Below are 23,217 nucleotides of genomic sequence, written 5' to 3'. Positions count from 1 at the left end.
TAATAGTGGCTCACTGACATTTTGATGCTTTTAAAAAATTGGCATTGCAGTTCAGAAAATTTGCTTGACATTAAAGTTACTTCCTTAGGTTTTTTTTCTTACTCAAATTTCAGCAAGTAAACTAAATGATTCCAGCTCACTGAATTAAAATGTTAAGTTTTGAATGTTTTCCCCACCTTCATTTATGATTGTTACTGCTAGTTTTCTGGTAAGGAGCCCCAGGGTTGAATGCTAAACTAAACTGACAGCAGCAGAATTAGGTTTTGATAGTGTCTTTTTAATCTCTGGTGTCTTTGTCACCGTGTTCTTGTGTGATTGTGGAGCCCAAATATAGTTCTTTATAAATAAGAATAAAACAGGGCATAGAAAAAAATTCTGCCTAGCCACTTACTGTTATCATTTGACTTCCTCTCTTCCCTTCAGCCAAAAGAGTATGCTTTTTTCATTTGGAATAAACAAGTGCTGGATAAGAGCAGCTCATTTGGCATTTAAAGTCCATGTGAGGAAACCATTTCTTTGTATGCAGGGAACTAAAGTGTGAAACATTTTAGGTTTGGTTTTGGTCAGGCATAAAACCTGCCATTTCTCTGTTAATTTTGGTCATAACTCTCACTTACAATTATTGTCTATTCATTGCATATGATATTGAAAATACTACTAATGTTAAACATAGAGCCCTTTTAAGTCCTCGTCACCTTTTCTACTTAGCTATAGGTTGGCATTGTACTTAAAACACCCCTGGCAAACTGTCTTTGCCTAGGGGGATAACATTTAGCTGTTGTGACTTCTTGCCATGGATCTGTGTAAAATGTAATCTTTAAATTCTTACACTTGTGTCCTTCTGGGCTCATAGAGAATAGAAGGAGAAAACTAAAATGTTAAGTGATTTCTAAGAATATGGTTATGCATCCTAAATTTAACCTTTTTTAACCACTTTGCATTGATCTGGGTGTCAACACATTGTCAAGTCCATAAAGCCTTGTCATGCTAGAACTTACCACACTACACAACCAGTGGGTTTACATGTGCATGTCCTTTCACTAGGGTGGTGACATTCAGAATATGAATGTGCCTATGAAAATGCTTCTTCCTACTTGAAAAAAATGGCATATTATAATATGCCAGTTCCTGGAAACTCACTTGAGCAATAAATTTCCTGAGATGTCCTGAAAAAAAAAGGCAGCATTAATTTATAGTAGAAGCATCTCTGCCTCTGAACATAACCCATTGTTTTATTAAATGGAGAATTCAAAGTGGTGAGAGAGCCTTTCTAGTAGCCTTTGGTTTGTTTTTAAAGTTTGTACCTGGGGATTTTAGTATTTATTTTTCTGATGTCCCTTTTAGAGCACAATTATTTAAAATAACACCAGGTCCTGCTCTGACCCTTCCCAGTGCCAGATGCTCGGGTTTTGCAACCATATTTTCTTTTTGAATAGTTTCTTCTCTTCCTTTTTATTCTGTGAAAGACCCACAAGGGAAATGGGAAACAGTGCTCAAAGTAAGCAGAAGTTAATTTTTCAATTCATTACAGTTGCAATATCTTTAGGAGGTGTAACAGAGCTAAGTAAACCATTTAGGTCAGGGTGTCAAACTCATCTGGTCCCATGGGCCAGATGAGTGGCCTAGGACCACTCTACAAGCCGGATGAAGAGCACAGATATGATCCTGTGGACCAGATAAGCCCCTTCCCCACCACCAACCCTTCACATGCCAGATCTAGTACCTGCAGTGCTTGCTCTGCCCAGTCAGAAACTGAGATGTATGTGGCACCCACTCCAGCCCTTTACCTGCAGCCGCCGTGTGCAGTGCAGGTCCTGAACCACCTTCAAGCAGGTGCTGGATATGGCATGCATGGAGCACCCATCCCCTTTCTGTCATACCAGATCCAGTGCCCACTCTGGCTGGTCTGGGACTGTGCCATACACAGTGCCCGTTCCAAAACTCACAGCACATGGCATCCACCCCAGGTCAGCCAGAGCAGAGGCTGCATTCAGCTCATGTCCCAGAGCAGGCACCACATGTGGTGCGTTCCCAAATCAGCCAGAGCAGGTGCTGGATTCAGCATGCAGGGGAGGCAGGAGTCCCAGCCTGGCCCCATACTGTGGGCCAGCACCGGTGGCTGGATGTTGGGGCTCTGTGAGCTGGATCCAGTCCGCAGGCAGCATCTTTGATACCTTTGATTTAGGCACAATTAAGCTGACCTACCCTCTTAAACAGTAAAGTACCTGTTTCCATGGAATACAGTTCCTATTTTCCTTTCCTGAAGAAATAACTCAGAAGTATTTTCACACTGGAGACATTTTTTTTTTCAAGTGTTTCCAATGTGAAGGAAGATGAGGGAGTACAAGAAAATACTGAGACCATATGGGACACGGTGAGAGGGTTGTCCTGTGTTGAGACCACTGCTTAACAGTTGTCAAATATGTTGTATACCGTCATAAAAGGACGTGTTAAGGAGAGATTCAAAAGAGGTTAATGAGTAGGTTTTGCAGATGTTTAGGGGGTCTTCCAAGTGTGAGGTGCAACAGACTTGACCATTTGAACAAGTGGACAGTGAAAGCTCACATCTGGGGCCAATTAGAGGCAGGGTGGGAGTCAACTCTAGTTACTGAATAAGTGATAATCAGTAGGGTAGAGAGCATCTGGGAAGGTCCTTGAAAGCCTTATGCAACAGAGTGGAGGTGACAGGCTTGGGAAATGATCTCTGCAGCTACATTCTGAATGAACATGAGCATTTTTCAAGGCCAGAGGTTGTTGCAGTACCAGAAAATGATGAGAGTTTCATTTGTTTGTATAAGGGAGGGATGTAAATGTCATGGATAAGCAAAAGCTGGGAAATATAGACATAGTCCAGTGATGAAGAGCATGAATGAAGTAACAGCTGAAGGTTACAGGCCTGAGTGAGAGAGGCTAGATGGTGTTTGAAGTGGTTGAAATAAGAGATAGTGGTTAAGAGCTGTTTTAGCCAAATTGAGTTTGTGCTGATGGTTAATTTGTGGAGGAGGATGAGAAGCTCTCAAGAGGAGTGTGGTCATTGGTGTCAAGGGCAGCTGAGGTTAGAGAGGATGAGAAGCAAGCACTGGTTCTGAGGTTTGGCTAGGAGGAAGTCACTAGAGAGCTTCAGTTTCAGTAATTGTACAAGAGATGGAAGCCCACTAGGAGAGGATGTAAAATGGAGCAGGAGGAGCAGAACTCCTGGAAGGGATTGTAAGGAGTATTCAGTTAACTTGGAGGTTAAAAGGGGCATCGTTGGAGATACGGCTTAGGTCAAGTAGTAAAAGTTCTTGAGGTATAAAATGCAAAACCTACCATTCTAATGTTGCATCTGAAGGCTTTTGAAGGTGTTTGGCTTAAAAAGCAAGAGAGCTGACTACAATATACAGCATGAAAAGAGTTCATATTCCAATTTTACTACCAAAGTGTATTTATCAAACAGAAGGCTAAAGCAGTCCTATTTTAATGTGCTGTGCTTTGCTTGGGAATTGTAAAATACTGCACAGTAAAGTTACCCTTAGCGATTACTCATTTTCTTTTTTTGCTGCTGTAAAATCATAGTCTAGATTTAATTCTTCAGCCCCAGCTTTCAACTTCCACTTTTTAATAGAGTTATTTTCAAATTATTGAATGTGGTGCGGAGGAACATGAGGGATGGAAAAGCAAGGTAGACACTTCCCTGATGTCCTCAAATGCCTGACTGTGGTCTCATAGACTTGCACTGTGTGAGTGCATAACAAAATAAAAGCCACGCATATTACTGTGGTAGTTTTGATTGGATGAAAGCTTGTTTAAAAATGAAGAATTCAGGAGATCTCATGACTGAAATTTAAAAAGTGTTAATAAAGTGTATTCTATTTCATGATCACCATTTAAGAACTTTACATTTTATTTATTATGACTACAACATATTACTGAATTACTAATTGTACCTTGTGGTTAGAAGAGGAAATGACTGGGTGGTACAGTATTTAATAAATGCTCTTTCCTAAGTTGCAACCACGGTATATACTGTGTAGTAGTAATTCTCTGCAGAGAGGTGATTGTGGCTGGTTAATGTAAAATGTGGGAGGAATACAACAATGGATAGTTTATGGTGCAGTTGGGGACAATGAGGTTAATAAACCATATGCCTATTACCACCCAGGTTGCTTTAGTTATAACGTTGTATTTCTTTTTCCTATTTCAATTTTTGTTTTTGTCCTTTAAAATTGTTAGACCGTTTCTTGAAGAGGTTTCTCTTCTTCCGTTTACACCGGGCCCACTACATTTTAAGCACTGTAATATTGTAATAGCAACAACAAATAGCAAGTATGTGCATACGTCTCATGTCACGTACAAAGTCATTTTGTATATGGATTGCAACCATAGAATACTTGGACGTTACAGAAAAGCTGTGGTGTGAAGAGCTTTGTCTTTTGGGAATTGATTCACATCTTCATTCTTTTCACCCCCTTTATTATTTCCTACATTAATTCTTGTGGTTCATTCACTATTGTGATTCTTTTCTGAGGAAACTCCCCTCCCCAGTCCCACTCACCCTTTATCCTGTCTCAAGTATAAATTGAACAAACTTTCTTTTTTTAGCTTTATGCTGGTGATTTGTGGGGTTGGCTTATTGTGCTGCATGCTGAGATTGATGAAGGAAGCCTTATAGCGTTAAGCAGGAGGTCAGACTAAATGGTTATAATAGTTCCTCTGGGCCTTGAAATCTATTGAAAAATGCCTCCTTTTCAATGACATGGTGTGGAGATCATGTATTAAGTTACAGGTGGTTTGTTCATCATGTTTTCTGTAAAAAATTGTCTGTAACTGATTTGTGTTCGTAAAAATGTGTTAAACATGCACAGCCTCCTTCCAGAAGAGCATTAGCTCTCCATAACTTCTTTCTTCAAATGGAGAATTCGTTATGAAGTCATTATGGTCAAAAAGGGGACATGGTTAACTTTAAGTTTTAGATGTAATTTAATTGTGTATTAACAAAAAAAATCAAGCTTTCTTATATGGACACTTGTCCTGATATGTGGTCAGAAACCATTTCTTAAATACCTTTTATTTTTTTCTTTAAATTTCTAGTGTACTTGACAATTAAAAGCGGTCTTTTGGGCCAGCCCAGGAACACTGTCACTAAATATGCTTGCTCCTTCCCTACCTCCACTGATCTCCCTTCCTCTCTCTGTAAAAATGCCTGTACTTTGCCTCTTCAGTTGCTTTGCTCCTGTTTTCTTCGTGGTGTTGGGGGAAGATTGCTTTACAAGAGTTCTTTTCCGAACAGACACACTTGGCCTGAGCTGGGAGGTGCCACAAACTATCCATAAAAACTGTGTGTAGTGGGCTACTTTGGGTATTAAAGTGGAACTAGAAAATTGGGACAGGTTTTCTTTCAGACTTAATTGATAGTCAACTTACATGTTACTGCGTTGTAAGTGTGGCTTCTCGGGTAAACAGTCTCCCTTAGTTAAAGTATAGGTGGTCACAGAAAAATGCTTAGATATATAACAAGTGAATGCATTTGCTTTAAAGTATATTTCTAATGTTTTGTCTCTTCAAAGAAGGCAAATAAATCTTTCATGTTCACTGCCGTGGCAATCAACTTCAATTAAACATTAAATATTTGCACTTCTAGTCTGTTTTCTGACAGGCATTTATAACTTCTGTCGCAATGACTAGGTTCTTTTTAAGGTGCTGGGGAGCTATTGTAAGTAATCTCATCAAAGAGCGAGATAATTGCATGTAGTGAAATCCTATTTGTTTCCATCAAAATTGCAATTAGGAGTAGTTTAGTCTTCAGAGCCATGCACAAACTAATCTGCCTGTCTATCTCAAGCATAGTTAAAAATCTATTCCTGTGTTTAAAAGTGTGCAACTTCCAAAGTGATGGACAATAAAATACTTCTAAGAGTTCAGGTACAATTCTGTATTGTGCCCTGAAGCTATTTTGCAGAGATTATTTGAACAGTCAGGCAACAGCTTTTATATGAATGGATTTTTCCCTCGTAGCTTGATTATTGATTCCACAATAAATTTCAGTTTTTGCTACAGCCTGTACAGCTACGTAAAATGGTGGTTCTTCAAGAGACTGTCCATACAGATTTCCAGTCTTGGTAGGCATGTTCCCTAAGGAAGGGAGAGGGGATTCCTCTGGCCATCAGTGTCAGTTGAGGTTGCATTTGCTCCTTTTCCCCTCTTTCTACCAGCAACACAACTGAAGCAGGCTCAACTATTCCTCGGTTTTCTGTTACCACCTATGGCAGCAACAGGAAATTTCTCCAGTGTACCCCTGCTTCTCTACCCATCATGCAAGGTTAATGTTCTCTGTTTAGCATTTCTGATCGATGGAAGTGGAAAGAGTAAGTGCTTTGTTTTTGTCATTCTGGTTCCAGGGTAGAAACTCCCACTCTTCTTTATGAGCAGATGTAAAATATCATGTTTTAAAACCTACTCCTGCTTCAATGCCAGTTGTTTAGGGGCAGTCTAGTTTTGTATACATTAGGAAAGGGAAGTATTTCTGAGAGAGACATCATAAGTTCCTTCTTTTCCCAGCAGTCTCCAAACTAGAGAAACTCCCCTGAAACTGGTCATACTTGAGCACTCTGCAAGTTGCCATGAACATTGAAAGTAAGGGTTTAGCTAAGCCTTAGTTCTCCATGCCTTGCCTTTCTATGAATGCCCCAGTGTGCAGAGGTGCAATCCTAGGCTACTTTGATCAAGAGACTTCAATCATCTATCTCCTTTTCGGCTTCTGCTACCTCTGGCAGGAAGACACTCTGCTCCAGGGTTGTGCTGAGATGGAGGTAGCCAACCCCTTTAGTGCCCACAAGGTTAAACTCAAGACTCTATTTGACTCATGCCTAGCCTAATATTCATGCTGCAGCCAGTGGCCTGAGAAAGGTCCTACTAGTACGCATACTAAAAAAATCATAAACCTAGAAATTTTAAATGGGAATTCATAGTGTTAAAAACATTCTGACTCACTGTTGTTCGAGTTCTTCACTGCAACGGAATGGCTACATTACTTTTCTGTAGCCAAAAAATTGGGTGAAAACTCAGAAAATGTCAGCTCTTGGAGGTTCCTTCAGTCTAAAAAGGTTGAAAACTTCTGATATATAGGCCAACACAGCCAGGTCAGCACTACTGCAGACTTTTTGATGCTGGAGAGACAGAAATTACAGAAGAGGCATGAAGCAACCTCCACCAGAGGAAGCAGAAGTTGTCCCTGCTGTATTCTCATCTTCTTCCAAAATACTACAAAACCCTGGACACCTTCAGTTATAACATGAAGGCACTACAGCACTTTATTAGGTGTATGGCAAAACCACTTCTTTGGAAGTGGTGCAGGAGAAAACTGTCAGATTCCTGGACTTCCTATCAGGGTGCAAAGTTCTTTCCAAGGATTTGATAACTAGGGTTATGACAGTCTTGGAGACTTTCCAAAAAAAAGAGGCCAATTTTGTTAGCACCCAAATAGTTCATCTGCCAGCCTCTCTGTTTGTCCTTGATATTTCTAGCAAAGTGCTCTGCTTTCTTGACATTATGCTTTTATGAGCAGAACATTGATTCAAGAGCACATAATAAATATGAGTGGTACTTTGTTTCATAGTCCTAACACAGAGACAATGTGCAGCAATAAAAAGAACTTGTTTACACACACAATTTACTTCCAAGTATTAATTATTGCATAGAGATAAAGGATGGCCTATGGAGACTTCATTTTTTGCTAAGTAAACCAAAGTCTCTATTATAGAGATGCTACAACTGTATTAGGGTCTTGATTTATTAACCTGCCTGAAGTTTCATGGTCCAAGTGACGATCTCAGAAGGTCTTTGATAGTTGCTGCAGAACAGGAAGAAGGCATGACTTTCTGACCAAAAAAAGAGGTTTTTCCATCTTAAATTAATCAAATTGTATTTTAAGTGATATATACATTAAAGGTGAAACAGAACCAGATCCCTATCGCTAAACAAATTATAAATTGGAAGTGAGCTACATGTTACAATCCTGTTAACAACGATTAAAACTTTTTGTTATATAAGAAATTGCCCATTTTCATATAGATTTGCACTGTGGACTTCCTTGACTTGTGTATGTGGAATTACACTGGTTTGCTTGACTTCTCTGGACTCTTGTACTTGGACTGCATGTGCATTCTCTAGCCTAATGTTGCATGAATTGGTGCCATGCTGCTAGGAAAGGTCACTGCAAGCTTATCATAATGGAGTGCTAATGTGTAAAGTTGAGCAGGTGGCCAGGATGTGTGCTGGCTCCAGATTAATTCTAAAAGGGAGTGTCACTTACCACTGAGCATAATGATTTTATATTCTAAACAGCATTTTGTAAGTGGGCAAATTTAGTACAGCTGTGCCAGACAGACTTGGAAAGTAACCAGTTGATGTGAGCTGTTGAGATTTAATAATGCAACCATTCTTATTTTGTCACTTGATTAAAAAAAAAACCTGCGCTTCATTTGAAGTCTCCTCGACTTCAGTGCAACTTTGTGTAGAGTACGGTGCTATTCAGAGTAACACTGTGCAAATCTGGCTTTTAGTGTGTACAACACAGCGTGAGTGTACAGGTCTAGTAAAAGAAAAATCCAGCACCTGTTGACAGAAACACGGGTCTGTATCATTCTGTTCTCAGTGCTGTGCCTTTCAGCCCCATTTATTGTATGCAGCCAGAGTTTAATTTGGAAGTGTAGCTTTCCTACACAGTGCCAGTGTCATTTTAAATCTCCCAATAAGAAGCCCATACTCGTTCAAGTGTGTGTTTAGTCCAAGCGTTTGCCTTCACTTTAATGTCAGCTCAGGTTATGATGCATGTAAATTCCATTTACAAATGTCTCTAAGAAAGCTGTGTTTTAGGCTCAATCCAGCTGGCTGAGAAAAGCATCAGTGGTGGAAAAGTGTTATTTGAAGGTTAAGGGCTGCTGATGGTTGAGCTAGTAATGCAGTGGAGAGGCAGCATCTGGAGTTACAGCAGGTCATCAAGCTGTGAATCAAATCGCACGGTAAAGCAAGTGTTTTGCGGTGTCTCATTCGGGCTGTGTCTCCTCTGGTAAAACCCGTGTGTACATATATGTGTGTACACGTCCTTCTATCCTCATGTCAGTATTAAACCCTGACCTCTGTTTAACCTAGCCTAGTGTAAATAGAAACACTGTTGCCACATGTTTTGCCTTGTGAACCTGTATGTACATTAGTTACCCTGAGTAAAATGCACCTTTTTTGACTGTGAGAGCAAGGCCTCGAGTAAACTAACTTAGACCAGACAAACTCAAGTGTATTAACTCGAGCTAAATAGAGAGCATAAGTCCAAAAGGAGTCTGTTGTGTTCATCTGTACATCACCAACTTGTTCATACAATACTGCCATAGGCTTAGGTGTTACCATCAATGAGGCTGTGAAGTAGTCAGCCTGGTGGGTAGCATGCCGCTCATCATGCTTAAAGGAAAACCTTTTAAGGCCAAGAGAATGTAAGCAGAAACCTAGCACGTTACCTTAATTACCAGAGGTTACTATAACTGCGAAAGTTTTTAGAAGTCAATTCATCCCTCTTCCTAATATAGGAGGCTCCTTATTTAGGTTTTACTCAGTACATAACATGTTATTTCCTGCTTTAATGTGAAAAAGGGTGTATGATTTCAATGACGTTGACTGAGCTAACGACCAGACTCCTCTTGGCTCATGAAGTCACACATTTAGTATATATGAAGTTACCCACAATATGTTTGCTATTATGGTCAGGGACTCTGTGTTCACTCATATTTGGAAGGACCCTGAATTTGGGACTGATGCTGCTCCTCCTGTCTGGCTTCACCTCTTAGAAGTGCAGAGTTATTCCAGGAGCGCAGTGGTTCTCAGCCTTTTTAGACTCAAGGCACTATTCAGTTGTTTTTTTAATGGGTCAAGGCACCCCTCAGAAAATGCAGACTCTTAGTTTGCACTCATTTTTTGACCACAGAAAAATAATACAGCAATTTTTGTGTTGCAAGGAACTCAGAAAGATGCAGCAGGTCAGAAGGCTTCTAATCCTATGGATTCCTGTAGTGGTTGCTTTAGAGTTCCTAAATTCTCTGGGTATATCTTGTAAATCATGTTTGCTCACCTAACAGTGCTAGTATAGTGTGGCACCTTGCGGCACCCTTGAAAAGGTCTCACAGCACTACAGGGTGCTGCAGCAACCTCTTAGAAAAGCTGCTGCTACTCTAGTAGCTATTCTGTAACATCACAACTGGGCCAGTGAGGAATCCAGTTAAATGTGACAATCCAAGTGTTGTGGCTTCTGCCCCAAGGAGCAATTGAAAGCATTACAAATCTGGTGAGAGAGAAAGAGTCCTCAAGTGGATGAAGGTAAAGACAGCTGCTCAAGTCCATGCGATTAACAGCTGGAAGAAGACGTGTCTGTGATTAACAGCTGGAAGAAGACTTGTCTGTTACAGTTGGGTTTTTTATGGGTCAGTGTTTTATGTGCAGTCTTGGCCACTTGGTTTTATGTGAGTATTACAGGCTGACTGCAAGGGCTGTCCTCTAACTGCTGGGACACAGCACCAATTAAAAATAAAACCCAGTGATACTTAAAGGCTGTGACAGCTTCTGTAAATCTGCTTAGCTCAGCTTCCATCTTTGAAATTGACCAGAGGTCTGGTCACAATGTTGCTAAATTAATAGCCCTTAGGGAGGGACTTTAGGGCATAGTTGGTCCTGATCACCAGTGTGTCTTTTTTTAAAGGAGCCAAATGGTGGAGATCAGTGAATGTATTTTAAGAAGGTGTGAGACAACCAGTTAACAAAGATGATAAAGATTTTTAAAAAGCCTATCTAGACAGGCATCTGTAATAATGACATTCAAAGTGGAATAGCACAGGATGCTTTATTGCCAGACAGGACTTGTCATCTTTGAACTCTGATGTAATGTGTCTTGAATGAGAAACTCTTTACTACTGTCATATAAGATCCATGTTCTACAGAGTGGTACAACATATGGCTTTGCTGACGTGAACGTTGCAGAACATTAATACACATTTTTCCCCCCAAAAATCTGTTTTTTTGCATAAACATTTACTGACACATTTCTTCCCTCTATAGAAATTTTGTTGTAGGAAAAGTTTAACAAATTCCTTTGCTTGGAGGAAAGAAGGAAATTGATTCAGAAACTTGACCTGAGAATATGTACATTTGTGTGACTGGGCTATTGCTCAGCTTTGGACCAGGCTGGTTGTGATTGAAAGCCATTAGCTTCTCACACTGTTAATTAATCCAAATTGCTGATACTCTTAGTCATTTATCAACATTGGAAGCCTACATGTTGACCTGACTTGCACACTTATTAACTGCCCCAGCAAGGGGCTTAAACCTAAATGAGCTGCCTGTACTGCAGCTACTTACACTGTGTTTAAATTTTGCCAAGGAACAGTTACTCAAATAACCAGGGGAAGAAAGGAAGGAGTTGGAAAGAAGGGGTGTCAGTTGGCCTTGATTTTTGTGCTTTCTGGACATGTAGGTCCTTTCTCTGCTCCTCGCCCCCCCCCTTTCACCTTTGGACCAATAATTCACCAGGATGTGCAAGCCTCTGGATATCTCCCAATTTCTTGTTGAACTGGATAATTATTTGTTGCAGACAGCTTTATTGAACACCTGTGCTGCTTTGGTCCCCTGTAAATAACTCCCCAGTTCATGCTTCAAGCTTAGGTTTGATTGCCCAACCAGGAGCACTGTAAAGGGAAAGAAAGGGAAAAAAAAGTTCATACTATACAGTACTAGAGTGTGAGTCAACATTGTTTTCCTGTGCTGTCCTGTTTTTGGGACCCGGATGGCTGTCTCTGAATTGGCTGTAGTAAAAAGGATGGCAATGAGCTACTGAAAGCACGTTATAAATAGTGTTGCATGGGATCCTCTGCATGTAAGTTTTATAAACAGTTAAGACTTTCTAAGTATGGGGATTGTCATGGGGTGTGAATGAGCATTGCCTTGCAGATTGAATTGAACATATGGGTCTTCTGGATGTTGCTCAAAGGTGGCAGAGGGAAGGTTATATTAATTTGATCAAAAGAATAAAAAGTGCCCTTGCAGCCCACTGGGCTAGAGTAGTTTAAGGCACCCCAGTTCCTGTAAGCAATGACCATAAAGGGAGTGCTGCCAATATTATGTCCAGCTGCTTTTCGCTCCCCAGGTGATGTGACCACTTACAGGTATGTTGATGGGAGGTGGCCTTTGATGTGAGTCTGGAACAGGGCCCCTGTACCGCTTAACATGAGTTCAGTTCTGCCTGTGCTTTTTGATGCTTGAATACTGCTGAACCTGACCTTCTAGAAGAAGGCAGGACACTAATTTTAGTTACTATTTCCTAGTTTCTTTTAACAAAGAAGTGTGTTTTGTGGGAGTTAGTGCTGCCTTAGGCAGCTGCAGTTATTGCATCATCTTGCTGTTGGGGTCCCAAGGGCAAAGGCGGCTGTCAGTGCTTCTCACCCTATCTGCTGTCTCTTACTATGGGAGGGCAGTCATGCTTTGAAATGTCTGGCAATGTGGCGTTACTGACAAGGCAGGGAGAGAAATCCAATGTGGTTTGTCCCATAATCTTGTTGGTTGCAGTAACTAAGCATGTGAAAGAAGACCAGTGCTTCCATATCCACCTATGTCTCCCCCCCACATTTCTAGTTTACAGTAGCATAACTAGAGGGAAGAGAGTGTGAGGGGCGCCAGCCCTGGGAGTTGACTTAGGGGGGTGCTGGAATGATACCTCCTCCCCGAGAGTCTTTCCCACAATTGGAATAGCTCTGTGCCCCCTCTGGAACAGCCTCAAGCTGCCTGAACACATGAAATATGCAGGGACATGGCAGTAGCAGCAGGGCCCATATAAGTCCCCAGTGCAGGTATAAGGCCTGGCTGTGGCCGGCAGCCTGGAGCTGCTTCAGCTCAGCTTCTAGGGCTGGACAGCATGGGGCGGCTCTGGCTGTGTCCTGGCACCCAACTGCTATGGCCTGGCACCAGGGGACTTCTCCAGGCAGGGGGATGCAGGACCATTCCAGATGTGCAAAGGAGCACTCCCCACCCCTGAAGATTTCATAGTTTCATAGTTAGTAGGGTCTGAAGGGACCTGAGCAGATCATCAAGTCCAACCCCCTGCCATGGCAGGGAAGAATTCTAGGGTCAAACGACCCCAGCAAGGTGATTGTTTTGCTCAGGGCACCAAAATTTATAACACTTCTGCTGGTTAACTTTTCTTTTTCCGTTGTCTTTAAGCCATTCGGCCTTCAGAAGCCACAAGTACTTAAAATTGGTAGTTGCTCTGGGGCCCTCTGCTGTTGCCTGCTTCACGTAACTGAATGGTCGTGCACTAACTTGGTTGCGCAGGCTCACCTGGGTCCTCTGCTTCTCTTTGGTCTCTGGCTTCTTGGCACTGATTACCTAGCTGTGGAAACCCCTGGTCCCTTCACTGCCTCCATCTTTGACAGTCAAGCATAGCTGGGGTCTCTCTGGGCAACTTTCTTCCAGGCAGAAGCAGGCATCAGCATGGGACAAACAGGTGGAGCAGCTGTAGAGAGGATGCAAGGCTGGGACCTTCAGGAAGTCAGCAGGGACATGTTTTGAATGGAGACCAGAAAGAGCACAAGAGGAAAGATGGTCCAGCACTTAAAGGTTTGGATGTAGGAGACCTAGGTTTAATTTCCTGCTCTGTGATACACTTCCCAGGTTATTGTAAGCTAGGGATTTGGCCTCTTATGTCTCTCAAAATGGACATGAAGGAACTTCCCAACCTCACAAAGTAGGGAAGTTGTGAGGATAAATATGCTGAATAAGTGAAAGTACTTTGATACTCCAGTGACAGGGGCCATATAAGGGCCTATTACTCTTTCCTTGATGTGGAAACATATTTTTGCCACTCTAGGCCCCTGGTGATTGTGGGGGAGGGATACAGGAATCCGTCTATCAGCTGGAGACGTGAAAAAGCAGGATAGTTGGGACAGAATCCCGGCCTGGAGTCTAGGCCTGGTATAAGGTGAACAGGCTCTGTGCTTGAGATCCTGTGTTATCCACACACCATCTGCAGCATAGGAAAGAGAAGTGTAAAGAGATGTATTCATTTTAGCGTGGACCTTTTCACCCAGAAGTCTGCATTTGAGAGCCTGTGCTATGCACCGAACATGCCTGTTCTTAGCTCCCCATAAAGAAGGGCTGAGAACCACCAGGCCCTGGAATCCACATAAGGTGAAAAGCAGAGGTGCTCAGACCCCATGAACTGGGATAGGGCCACCCAGATGCTACCTTTTATGGCAGCAGCCTGCAACTTTTAACAAGCCAGCTCCAGTCTGATGTGGGACTGGGTGGCTTTGGCAGCATGTCAGGGGCCAGAGGGCTTTCACTTGCACCCATGGCAGATCCAGGCAGCTGGGAGCTGTGCCTATACTGCTACTGGTCTTCCCAGCCCCCTGCTTGCCAGTTGGAGAGCAAGCACAGCTTCCAGCCAGTAAGGAGCTGTGCCAGGGCCATGCAGCTGCAAACTGTCTCCATGCTGCTGCTGCTTCTGTCTGTTCCTCCACATCCCCACCTCCTGGCCCTGGCATAGCTGCCTACCATCTGGAAGCTGTGCCCACTCCACAGCCACGGGAGTAGAAGCAGCAGCTGCATGGGCACAGCTGCTCACTGCCTGGTACAAGTTGGGGCCTGGGCACAGACAAAGCTGTCCAGTTCCACAGGCCAGATCCAGTGTCTCTGAAGGCCATATGTTGTAAAGCCCTGGCTTATGAGATTAGAGGAGCAGGACACAGGTCCCACACCCCCTCCTTCCACAGGGACAGGCCTCCTTAGACACTAGTGTGCATGTAGCAGGGAGACTGTGGAACTAATAGTCCCCCCACCCCACCCTCACTACACATTTCATTTATCCCACAAATTGCACTTTTCCACCTTTAAGCCCTGCTCCACATGCATTCCTTACTATCCCACCTTCCTACATTCCCTAATTTTTTCCCCTGACCAAAGAATTAAAAATCTACAAGTATGAGCCCCTGATAGTACAGTGCCAGCATTCAGAATCATAATATTATTCTAATGGTCTTGCATCTTCCCTCTGGTTAATCAATGCTAATTAATTAATCAATGCCAGGGCTCTGCTATAATAATCCCCCATGTCAAAAAAGTAGCAACATGCCCAGGAGTCGATCTTGTGTATCTGCAGAGATTGCATGTAATTTATTATCTTTCAAAAAGAGTAGTTAGAACCTTTTCTAAATGATCTCCATGGATTAGTAGGGCGTGGGTCCCCAGAGTGTAAACCCCACAGCAAACCCCTGTTTACCTGACACTATCACAATTGCAAATCGTTCTTAAGGTTTCTGCTGAGGGCAGAGCATGTGCTGACAGTGCGTGGGTGTAACTCAGGTTCAGTGACCACAGCGTGTCCCCTGCAGCCAACAAATTACTGTGAGAATGAGGTGCCTGCAGACTCTTGCTGCACAGGCACATTTCCGAATTGAGTCGGGGAGGAGGTATTCAGCAATACCATTCTAGAGAGTTAAACTTTTCCTTTCCCTTTTAGCATTGCTTCTCTCAAGGGGATGTATGTGCCAGACACAAGCTGAAATAAATGTTTATTTGCTGAGATCCACTGGGGCACAACCAAGAGCCATAGCTTGAACCTCAGGTGTGCACAAAATGTTACAAAACTGGATTTAGTAAAATATTGGTTTGGGGCATTTGGGAGCAAGGAGAGGACTCCTTCCTCTGATAACCCCAAATTTGAATCCCTACTGCTGCCCAGCAAATTTTGAAGGGGTCTGAGAAAATGTGAATTTTGGATTTTATGTAGTCAGCCTTTAAACAGAAAAGGTTTCTCAGCCCGAACTGTAACAGAACAGGAACTCTGGTCTAATGTAACACAGTATATTGTACTCTGCCTAACAAAGTGAACAGTGTGCTGCGCTCCATCAGTGATCTTGAAGGAGTACAAGTGATTCTGGGATTCTAGTGGCCTCAGGGCCTTAATGCTCAACATTCACAATGTTGGTGCACAGTGAACATATACTTTAATTTGGCTTAATTTCTGCCCTCCCCTCTTTTGCTGCAACACATTTTCTGCCACTATCTGTGTACATTCTTTAGCCATCCCTCACTCCATACTCAGCTTTTGGCACAGATGTTAAATGATTTTCTTCATAGGCTACTAAATGCCACCTTGAACTGTGTCCCCTCCCCTGCCCATGTTGCTATTTAAGTGGGAATTAGCTCTTTTTTATTTGCCAAGCAGCTTCTCAAACACTCAGAGCTCCTGTTGGCACCTGAGGTGGTTTGTGGACTTTGGCCAGGCCCACAATGTTCTCTTAATGAATTCAGAATGAGACTTATTAATTGCTTAATATCTATTGTCCACAAGATCCTGGGTTCAAAGTGTCTGAATAACTGTTTTTAGGTAGCAAAAAAGAGGATACAGATAAGAGCACAGTTGGAACTCTTTGGTTACTTAATCAGTTGTCCTTTCTGAGGAAAGCTTTGCAACTTCATAGAATGCTAATGAGACAATGCATCATACAGTAGCTTTATGGATATTAAAATTTGCATAGCTTGTGGAGGTTTAGTGAGACAGTTGAGAGTAAAAGAAGCAAGAGGATTTCACGCTTGTGTTTACTATCAAATGCTTTATCCGCATCAGTAATACTTAGAGCTGTTTGATTGTTCAGTGCACTTAGTGTGTGGCATCAGCTTCCAAAAATACTGGGATGCTTGTTCTTCCAGAAAAATGGAAGATTGCAATATTGCAATATTAAACTGCTGTTGTCATTATTAAGTTATATGGGTCTGACAGCAAAACAGTACCGTTTTACTTTCCAAGGTTGAATTAATAGCTGATATCACGGGGGCAAAGCATCACATATTTGACTTTTTTCAAAGTGAATTAGATGCTGACTCAAGTCGTCTTTTTCTTCCCCCAGTTTGGCAGGTGACACAGCTGATGGCGGTGTAAGGTTCTCTGCACTGATTTGTCAGTATGTCCCAACTGTGATCTGAAGCCAAGCAACTTCAAGGCTGAAAGGATCATTCAGTGTAGTCACTGATTTTCTGGAGACAGTATAAGATCAGTTCTTTTCATACCAGTCTTCCAGCTGCTATGAGATGGTGATGACTTTCAGGCATAACTGATGCAGACAGGATTCAAATCAGGTGAAAGTCTGATTGTTACCGGTTCCTAGAGGAGTCTTCCCCGTGTTTATGTTTCTGAAAAGTAAATTTTTTTTGATAATGAGAACAAATGAACCAGCTGTTTCTAGGGCAAATCTTAAGAACTCCTGCTTACAATTGGCACCATCACTCTTTCAGAGCATGGTATATGCACCAATGAGTTCTCTGATGGCTGCCGAGTCCAATGCATGAATGACAGTCCCACCCATAGTCTGGGCATACCCGCACACTAGCTATGCTCTGAATCCGAGCAGCAGATTCTTTCCTCCTCTGATGCCGGTCATCACAAACTTGATCCAGTTCGCCTCACAGTGCCTCGCTCCATCTGCAAGTATTAGGTTGGGTTCCTTCCTTGGAATCCTGCAGATCAGTTTGTCCAGCTGTTGATAGGAGCTGTCCTTCTCATCACGAGCCCGCAGAGTTGGAGCATAGACACTAACAAGGTTGATGAATCCCTTCTGTAGTCTAACTCAAAGTGTCATGGTACTTATGGACACTTCAATCAGAGCTTCACATGGTGACAAATTCATTTCTGATGGCAAAATCTACACCATGCTCTCTCCTTACTCCTTCAGGTTTTACCATACTAGTACATGGCGTAGTCTTCTTCCTTTATTAAGCTTGTATCTGAGAGCCAAGTTTCCAAAAGACTGCAAGATCAGTTCTGAAACATGCAAGCTCATTACTCAACACAGTTGTTTTCCTCAGATCTGAATCAAGATCAGAGTCATATCTGGGGTCACTATATTACAGCAAGCAATTCTGTTCATAAAATCAGTTGAGCCAGGTTGTAAGTAGTGAGGCAAAGCTCGTTTTAGCCATCTTTTCTAGGGTTACCTTCATGCAAGGCAAACAGGCCATCCCTAAATAGGGTTGCTTGGAAATCTTGGTAGCTGCCTCAGGGCCTTTTTGCCTCTCAGATCCCTGTGACCATCTTGCCAAGGCCTTCAGCATGTATGCCTAAGCAGAGTTTTGAAGGAGCAGAGGCTGCCATAGACCTGTCATCCCTCCATTAGACCACTGAGCCAAAATTCAAAAGCCAGAATGAGTCTAGACATTCAGTGACACAGAGATTGTAGCTTCTGCTAGAAAGCAACTTGAATAGAGCTGCTAACTGCCTGTCACTTCAGCGTGAGCACCTTTTTTGTCAGGGTGAAGTCCCTCAGCCTTTCTTCAACCAAGAAGTGTCCACAGGGCAGCGGAGGATGTAGTTTAATGTCATGCTCAGGGCATCCTGCTTACAGTGGTGGTAATTTATAGTTTCTTGAGGAAGTGATATAATTATACCTGGCCACCTTTCGAAGTGCTCTTATGTAGCATCAGCCTCCCCTTTCTTCCCATTGTTGCCATTTATTCTGCCTTCCCAGCCTCTTATGTATTTGGCTGTGTACACTATACTTAGCTTACCAGACAGTCCAGAACCCTATTAAAGCTGAAATGCTGGTTCACATCTGGATGCTAGTAACTGCTTTAAATAGGGTTCTCTCCTTCTTTCCCCTTTCCTGAAATGTGATATCTTTACAACAGTAATTTTACCAAACTAGAAGGAGAATTCAGATTTATAAGATAACATTCTAGGTAGATATTGTGATTCCTGGATTTATGTATTGTTTCTTTGCCATTTTTGCTGGAATATCATAGTCCTCCCAGGAAGAGTCTGAAATTAGACCTCATCTGGTTACCTGTTCTTTTTATGTCTTCCCAGGTATATTGTTTGGTCTGTTTAAATGAGTCTGTAAGCCTATTGGACATGAAGCATCTCCCTCTGAGTTACAGCTTTGAGCACACTGTCAGCATTCAATAAATAACATTAATAATAGAAAAAGCAGAGGATGGAGCCATCTTAACTTTGAAGTTTGTTTGTGCTGCTGTATGTCACAAGTTTAAGAGAGTCCGTGTCCTTAACATATCCACATGGGATCCCGTTAACTAGTTTGTTAGGCTCCTTGTTGCCCAGGTGATATAGGAAGCTATAAAGTGAATTTTCTTCTTTTCATCATATTTGTTAAGATCTTACGTTTCTATTAATGACACTTCTTATTGGATAACTTTGACCTAAACATAAGCTTGGGTGTCACGCAGAAAAGATCAAAACAGAAGGTTTTCAACTGTAACCGCAAAAACAAAAGTTTTGAATGGTTGTAGATTATTCACAGCTTTCATGAAAACAGTGCAATATGATGGAAAAAAATATGTACAGTATAATAATGAAATGATATAGCTAAAACACTCCTCTTTGCAATATGTATAATACCCGCTGCAGGTGTCTGAATGCAGAACATTCATCCACTAGTGAGACAGGCTAGTGAATACGTGACAAACATTGTTTCAACTAATATGAATTTCACTGTATTTCTGTCAACCACTCTGAGTTTGCCTGGTTCTAATTGTGAATTCAGCCTACATCACTTTTAAAGTTATCAATATGTGACACTCATTACAGGCCTCTATTATATAAGCTGTTCTATGCAGGACCCTGACATAAGTTGCCTGCAAGTCTGATGCCCTGCACTTTTGTAGCTAAAATGTAAACCTTTGCCTTAGTTAAAGATCCTGGGTTTCTTAGTCTAGAGACTGCAGAAGATTCGTAAACCTCTATGAATTACCAGCTACAAGGGACTAGAGCAAGATGTTAGTTGAGTTATATTTTCATAGTTCTGTTCTTCTCTGAAGTGGCTACTAGGTCTTTAAGAAAGGGACCCCTCTCTTTCTTTGATCTGCATAATGCCAGGCACTTTCTTTGGAACTCATCCAGTGAAGAATAATGTTAGATGTGTAACACTGTCTCCCAGGTAACATAAACCTCTCTCCATTGGCAACCAGCTCTATATCAGGATACTGTCATTTTACTTGTTCTACCTACCTATTGGTGCAATTTGTTCCATGCCTCAGTTGAATTCTCCTGTCCTGAGGCCATGTACAAATGGTTTGAAGATGATCAAAAGTCTTAAAAATATTTTTCAGTGGGGAAGGAAGAATGGACCTTACCAACGCAAGGTTCAGAATCATTATTTATGGCATAAGTCTTTCCTAGTCTCCCATTAGGCTGTGTAGTTTTCAATGGCAAGAGAGTAACTTTAGATTACCCCAGTCCCAAATCTTTAAACAATGGAATGCACATACCAAGAAAAGTGTTCCGACTTAGCTGCTGTTTTTTCAGTTTGCTTATCTGATTATGATTAAGCAAGCTGGTGTTTATAGCATAGGCCTTGACCTTGGTGTTTGTTCAAATGGGTAAGGATATAGAAGATGAAGAAATCTCTTAGTAAGCCTGTCTTAACTGTATATTACCATAATATTTTTGTGTTAACCTTTTGATGGCCTGGCTCTGCCACAGCCCAAAAAATAGCTTTCTTGTAAGGCAAATGCATTTAAAATTTATATTTTAATAGATGCTATATTGTTTAGATATCTTGGGACTAGAACATAGAAAGTCAGACCCAATGATCCATCTAGCCCTCTATCATGTCTCCAACAATGGTAGGAGTGGATGCTTTAGATCAATGGTTCTCAACCTTTTTCAAACTCAAAGCACCCCTTAGAAAATCCCAGCTCCTAGTTTTCATTCACTCTTTGACTACATAAAAAATGGGACAGCAAGTCTTCTGTTGCAGAAACCCAGAAAGACCCCACAACAGGTTAGATTATTTTTTAACACTATAGATTCCTATTTTAAACCTCTGGGTTTATCTTGTGAATCATGTTTTTGCACCTAACATTACAAACATCGTGTGGCATCCATGGCACCCTTGAAAGGATCTCAGGTATTCTCAACCAAGGTGCCACAAAACCCCGGTTGAGAATCATTGCTTCAGAGGGCGAGCACTGAACTAGGTATATCAAGAGTAATCTCTCCCCTGTAAGCATTCCTATCCTGTTGGTTTTGTTCAGCCAAGCACTCAAACCAGAAATTAAATTTGCAGCATTGGATTACATTGGCTATATGAATTAGGTGTTAAATGTAAACAGTTATAGCATAAAAATGCTTTGAGATGAGGAACTCCAGAAATCTTCTCCTGTCATACTCCAAGCTCCTGGTGAGCTATAGATAGAGTATTAATTAGTCAAGGTTGGTTTAGTGTGAAATTCATAAGAAGCACAAGCTGATATGGATGGTGCAGCCTTTGATCTTCCTCCTTTCATGTAGTGGAACTGTCCTCTATACAGCTCTCAGAAAAAGGACTTTATATTAAATGTGAGCAGGCAAGGTTGGGACAAACATTCACCTGGGTGTTTGTTCTCAGTGATGTTTCATATAACTAAAATACTCCATTTTCACTGTTGTTCCTACCAAGTTTTGAATCTACTCTAATATGGTTTGCTTTCTTTGAAAGGCTTATTTTGCTGCAAAGCTTATTCTTCTGGATTATTTAGGGAACCCACAGTGAAACAAATTCAGTGCAAGTCGCAAAAATGGATAAGAGATTCCTGAAACACGGCTGCTCCTGAGGCAGTTGTATTTTAACCAAACAATTTTTGTATGTTTAATTTATGTAGGTGAGGAAGGAGATAAAAAAGAGTCTTTAAAAATTGATTTTTTTTTAAAAAGGAAACATGTATACTTCTGTTTCAAAGAAAGTAGCTTTGTGGCATCAGATGCAACTGTCAGAATGAAATAAGCTATATGGTATGTCCCCAAGTTATAATTTCATATTGCAGTAATTTTTGCTGATCAAACAGCAAAGTTTAAGGCAACTTGCTGTCAGCATGAAAAAAAGCCTCCAACCAGAAAAGGCCTTAATTTCTAATGAGGAACAGTTGGGGTAGTGTGTGCAGAACTGCAGAGTCAAAGCGTTTTTTAAATATTCTATAGCTCAAGGACTTGGCTCATCTTCAAACATTTGTAACTACAAAAGGATGGATAATCCTGCCAGTGAATGTGCCCCATCTAGGGGCAAGAATGTGAAAATTCATTAAAACAGGTAAATCCAAGACAAAGTAGCAGCATTTCCTTGGCATGCAAATGCATCCTTTCTACCTCCACTGAGAAGTGATTTCTATTCCAATTTATGGAATCAAAGACTGTCATTTCTTCCAAATTTCATTTTCCTGATTAATGGTATGAATGTGGTTTGTGACATAAGTAGCTAGGCTTAAATTTTAGGCTGTAAGTTACTTAAATCTTAAACTGCAGTACTAAAGATAAAGTGCTGCTGCTGTTTTCTCAATGCAATCCTTGGGACTTCTGTGGTGAGAATTATTTTGTACTGTTTACAAGCTGTGACTCCTATTGAAAGTTTTGTAAAACTCCTGAGTCTTCATCTGATCATTATCTGAAACATGAGTAATGACTATCTGAGGCTAAAAAATGGATAACTTTACATTCACTGCTAAATGTCTTTGTCGTTATGGCAGACCAGCATGTGGTGTAAATGAGATTCAAATGTGAAGTTTGAGATATATGGTAGCATACTATAGATTCAAAACTTTTTCTGATTTTTAATTGTTTCTGTAAACTCCTGTTTACCTTTCGTACCTTTATGTGATGATAACTCAGCTCTCTTCTACATGGATTGGCAGAACTATCTAAATGGGTGATTAAGTCTCCCATTAGCAGTGAGAATCTTTTGAGCCAACTTCAGCATTTTTGCTGGGTGGAGGGCCTCTGCAACAAATTTTCTTTTCTCTGTGCCTTTTTTCCTGGCTCACCCACAACCTGATGTAACTGGCTTAGGTTTGTAATTTATCAAACTCACAAAATGCCCCAAATATTTTGGGATGAGTTAGTGAGCTGAATCTGTGAGTTGCATTTCAATTTAAAGGACTCATTTTGTATGAAGTGTACGAGAGAATAACATCTCTCTAAGTTCTTACACCACCACTAAAGTAATTACGCTTACTTCTTTTTTCTTTCAGTTTTTACCATCTTTCCCTGATGAAAAAGAAAGAAACATAGTTTCTTTGTTGTGTTTTTTTTAACAAACCCCAAGCTTTTTATATAACTTTATATCCCGCAAATCCAGGGGCTGCTGAGCCTACATGGCATTAAGCTGTGCCTCTACATGAACACAAGAGTTTCAGAGATTTCTGGTGGTTTGCTTTTAAATATAATAG

General features: G+C 41.3%; 1 protein-coding gene across 1 annotated transcript in view; it reads left to right on the top strand.

The window, feature by feature from the left end:
• Positions 1–23,217, top strand: part of UBTD2 (ubiquitin domain containing 2) — a 91,974-nt gene that overhangs the window by 61,352 nt on the left and 7,405 nt on the right. The window lies entirely within an intron of this gene.

Source organism: Crocodylus siamensis, chromosome 10 (assembly GCF_052110815.1).
Source record: "Crocodylus siamensis isolate JL-2025a chromosome 10, ASM5211081v1, whole genome shotgun sequence".
NCBI classification, from domain to species: Eukaryota; Metazoa; Chordata; order Crocodylia; family Crocodylidae; genus Crocodylus; species Crocodylus siamensis.
Note: the sequence above shows the minus strand (reverse complement) of the source record. Positions and strands in the feature narration are given on the sequence as shown.